The 5,202-nt window shown below is 35.9% G+C and overlaps 1 long non-coding RNA gene across 1 annotated transcript in view; it reads right to left on the bottom strand.

Annotated features, from left to right (window-relative positions):
- Positions 1-3,636: 3,636 nt before the first annotated feature.
- LOC106875476 (uncharacterized) overlaps positions 3,637-5,202 on the bottom strand; it is a 3,629-nt gene continuing 2,063 nt past the window's right edge. Inside the window, exon 2 of the long non-coding RNA XR_001410121.2 lies at positions 3,637-3,909. This is a non-coding gene — a long non-coding RNA (uncharacterized LOC106875476). The remainder of the gene's footprint in view (positions 3,910-5,202) is intronic.

The raw sequence follows: 5,202 nt of genomic DNA, 5'->3' as shown, positions 1-5,202 counted from the left end.
CACCTCTTTTGTGTATAAATGTACACTAATCATACATATATTTCTTTTTCGTCATTATTTCGTCGGGCTTTTTTGTTGAACCGTTAATTTACGAGGATGTAAGTAAACCAACGGCGATTGTCAAACGGTAAGGTGCCAAAGGCACGTATGTACACACACACACACACACACACACACACACACACACGATGGACTTCCTCAGTTTTCATCAGCCAAATTCATACACGAGGCATTTGCCAGTCGGGGCTATAGCAGAAGACACTTGCCCAAGCGTACTGCGGAACTGAACACAAAACCACATACGAACTCTTTAACCACACAGCCATGTCTATATGTGTGTACGTATGTATATATGTATGTATGTATGTATGCATGTTCTCTTCTATTTTTAATTGTTTGAATTATTCCTCTGAGGAAGGAGTTGGTTCCTCACAGAGATACATTGCTCCATTGCTGGAATGTTGATAACGAAAACTATGCCATATTCTAAATTTTAGGAAAGTCTTGCGTATTTTTACTGTTCTACTTTACAGACTGTATTTGTAATCTCAAGTTTGTTGATTCTTTTTTCTGAAAAGCCTAGCTTATCCAGATTGTGACTTATGCATCTCCTCACAGAACCAAGAGCACCAATTATTATCGACATGATCTACACTTATATATATCTTGGAGTTATATCCTGGTGCGCGAACGGCTTCGTACGCACGCATGTGTTCTAATTTATTTTTCGTATTTCCGGTTTCTAGTGTGAAAGTCAAAATACGTTCGTTGATTTTTTTTGCCAGTAATATCAAGATTGTTAACAAGACTGTTTTGTTAACGTCAGGTTAATGTTGTCGATTTCAACTATACCATTTGTAGTAATTTCAAGCTTGAGGCGGAAATCACCAAGCTTTTGACTAAAGGAATTTTTCAGTGAATACGATCGGTAAAAAATAACCAGTTCTTTCACAAAGCTTGGTACTTCTGGTAACATTGGCACTTATCATATATTCAATGAATACTTTTCCATGCCAAATGTATGTCTCTTGTTGAGTGTCAGTTATACATATGTGTATGTATGTGTGTGTATGTATGTGTGTGATGTATGTGTGTATGTGTGTATGTATGTATGTATGTATGTATGTATGTATGTATGTATGTATATGTATGTATGTGCAGATTTATATGTTTTATGTATGTATTCTCATGCATAGAGTTACATATCTAGACATGCTCATATATATTTAAATGATAAACTTCCGGAAAATTTTATAGATTTTTACAGTTCCATTGATGGATTGGATTTGTAGCCTTCGAATTAGCTTTCTCCTTTCTGATTTTGAGATTGGTATTTAGGCTGTGTGTTACATATCCAGGGCCCAATTATTTACAGGTATAAACCTGAACTTGTGATCTGGATAGAGTAACTGCAGATTTCTCAATAGTTCAGCGTAGGTGTTCGCTTTTTCACTGATCTTCAGCTTTATGTTAACAGCCGTTGGGCAGCTTAATGTACACAACTGTTCGCAGTTTTTCTTCTCTATCCCAAATCCAGAAGTTTATCGTTTAAGTATATATGAGCATGTCTAGATATGCAACTATATGCATGAGAATACATACATAAAACAAAAGGTCTGTCTGTCTGTCTGTATGTATGTATGTATGTATGCATGTATGTATATGTGCAGATTTGTATGTCTTGTCTTATGTATGTATTCTCATGCATATAGTTGCATGTGTAGACATGTTCATATATACTTAAATGATAAACTTCTGGAAAGTTTTACAGATTTTTACTGTTCCGGTGATGGCTTGGATCTGTAGTCTTCGAATCAGCTTTCTCCTTTCTGGTTTTGAGAAGCCTTAATTTCTCAAGATTGGTTTTTTAGGCAGTGTGTTACATATCTCAGCACCCCAGTAATTACAGGTATAAACCTGAACTTGTAATCTGGATAATGTAACTGTAGATTTCTCAATAGTTCAGTGTAGGTATTCCCTTTTTCTCTGATCTTCAGCTTTACGTTAACATCAGCTGGGCAGCTGATTTCCACAATGTATGTATGCATGTATGAAGCGCGTGGGTTAGTCGTTGAGGTATTCATCTCATGATCGTGAGTTCGATTCCCAGCAGCGCGTTTTGTCCTTGAACAAGACACTTTTCACGTTGCTCGAGTCCACTTCGCTGGCAAAAATAAGTAGTACCTGTATTTCAAAGGGCCAACCTTGTCACACTGTGTCACATTAAATCTCCCTGAGAACTCCGTTAAGGGAATACATGTCTGTGGAGTGTTCAACCACTTCTACGTTAATTTCACGAGCAGGCTGTTCCATTAATCGGATCAACAGGAACACACATTTCCATAACCAATGGCGTGTCAGCATGTACGTTTGTATGTATGTATGTATGTATGTATGTATGTATGTATCTCTTCTATGTTTTTAATTATTATAAATCTTCGGGATGTAGTTAACACAGACAAATTCACATTTGGAACTTGAGAAAAGTCTTGCATATTTTTAATGCCCCACTCACAGATTGCACTTGTAATGTACAAATTAGCCAGTCAATTTCTCTTTCTGAAAATCCCAGTTTATCCAGATTCTCCTTTAAGCATTTACTAACAAAACCTAATGCTCCAATTATTATTGGTATGAATATAAATTCATAGTCAGGATATAGAAGCTGAAAGTTTCGAAACAGTTGACCGTATCTATTCTCTTTTTCTTTGATTTTCAAAGAGATATTTATATCTGCTGGGCAGCTAACCCCTATGATCTTACATACCTTTGCCGGCCTGTTGTGTTTACATTTGACAGAAGTTTTGATGGGAATATTCCACCAGTATTCCTTGAGTTGGTGTTTATGAATGTATTCCATAATAGAGGGATTTTCTAAGTTTATTTCAGGACAGTCTTTTTTTGTGAATGGCATTGTAAATTGCTTTAGTAACAACATCGTGCCGCATAGGGAGGTAGTACCGTGACGACATTTTAGGACAGCTGCTAATTACATGCGTAATGTCTTCCACAGGAACATGACATAACCTACACATGCGGTTGCACCTTGGGATTACAAGAGCATCACTGTCCCTCTTGTCCACCAGGTACTTTGTGGAAATCTCCTGTTCCTGGATTGCAAAACATAACCTTCAAAGTGTGATGTGATGTAGTGGTCTTAAGTCCAAGAGAGGCTGCGCTTCGTGCCACTTCTGCTGTGTTCTTCATATGTATGTATGCCTTTATTCAGTTTTATGTCTAGATTTCTTGCCAATGGAGAAAGATTTTTAATAAAGATACGAGGTTTCTTTGGAATTTCACCGATGCCGAGAATGTAGTTTTTGCATGTATGCGTGAATACGTGCAAATATTTGAAGTGAATGCATGTATAGGCCTGTGCTCTGTTTTCTGAATGTATGCTCATACATATATTCTCGAGCCTAGACATGTGCATATGTACTTTGGGAAATTCTTACATATTTTGACAGTTCCATTGATGGCATATAACCGTAGTCTTCTAATTAGGTTTCTCCTTTCTGATTTTCAGAACCATGATTTCTCAGGATTAGTGTATGTAAACATGTATTTATGTGTATGTCTCCCTGTCTTTATGTCATAAAACATTGAAACCCACGGAACTTAATTAAACGAAACTAATTATTATGGTAATAAATTTTATTTTATTTCAAAGTTTATGGCAGCTCAAGTTATAATTTGTATATCAACATACGATTAAGACAACAAGAATTTGTACTCTTTTTTAATTCGTGCATACATTTAGAAAGCAAGTTTACAACTTTTAAATCAACATATAGTTATCAATTTTATGAATGTCATAATAAAAAATTTAGAGAAGTAACTTCTTTAAGGCGATTGCTGCAATGAAAGCACCAGAGATGACACTGCTACGAGCATACAGTTTGGGTACGTCTGTAAATATAGATAAATACAATGTTATTATTATATGGCTGTTTTATTATTATTATTATTATTATTATTATTATTATTATTATTATTATTATTATTATTATTATTATTATTATTAGTGAAGCTTAACAAATGTTTAGGTAGAGTTGAAAGTTTGGGGAAAGAAAGTGGGGAAGACAGTACAAAATACATATACAATACACGAACACTACAGTAAAAAGCATTTAATTTGATAGGGCTTTTCTAAGAGCGTGGGTAGTACTTGTTAACACATTTTAAAAATATATTTGTGAGAGATGCGTCTCCTGGGAGGTTATCTAGATGTTTCTAATAACAGGGACAGTTTTCGCTTCAAAATGCTATGTCTAGTATTTCAATTACTTATCGTCTTACGTTTACTGGGCTTGTCAAATTCCTTGGCAGATATATTGTTAGAAGGGTTACATATCCATCAGTTTACAAGCATTTTTTTCTCACTCTTTAATGATTAGGTATGGTCGATTAGCGTGGATTGTTCGGTCAGAGTTAGGCAAGTCTCAGTTGATGACATTTTCGCCTTCAACCACTGAGTCAGAACGGTGTTCATGCCAGTTAGCGGGTGTGTCTATTTGGTACTGATTACATATTTTCCAATGCAAACATAACTCTACCTTATATCGTGGCGATATTTATATATCGTTTGGCGTTAGCTCAAGACAGCCCTACACGAAATGATCAAGTGTTTCACCACAAATTTGGGTTGCAGAATCTACATTTTAGGTCTATCATAAAGACGGTGGTAAATATATATGGAGGATGTGAACTCTACTCTCCCTAACAAGGACACAAATGAGTCCCTTTCCTGCGATCAGTATGGTCCTGTCTGCTTCTCGAAGTCAAGCCTACTTAATTACAAGCTAGGTCACGGAGACGCATGTTATTACCTGCACCGTATGTAGCAGTGTGTGTCGGCCGGCCAGTAGCCTCATTCAGTATTGTAGGTCCGTGTGAAAAATTAGGTTCTGCAAGATTAAGGCCTACCACTTCCAATGTCTGACCCTATGCTTTGTTGATTTGAATCTTTAAGGTTTAAGATTCAAATCAAGAAAGTGCAATAATAAGGTTTAGCAGTTCAAAAATGTGAGTAGGGAAATGCAGAATTAGGCCCGCTGATTGTGAGAAACAAATATTGATTGCTTCGTTAAAAACTGACAATTATAAGTAATGGTGCTGTGGGTTATTTCCCTTGAGCGTTTAAATAAAATATTAATTATATGTAGTAGATATAAGGATCATTTCCATATATATATATATATA

Source organism: Octopus bimaculoides, chromosome 13 (assembly GCF_001194135.2).
Source record: "Octopus bimaculoides isolate UCB-OBI-ISO-001 chromosome 13, ASM119413v2, whole genome shotgun sequence".
Classification (NCBI taxonomy): Eukaryota; Metazoa; Mollusca; class Cephalopoda; order Octopoda; family Octopodidae; genus Octopus; species Octopus bimaculoides.
This window is presented reverse-complemented; position numbering and strand designations above follow the sequence as displayed.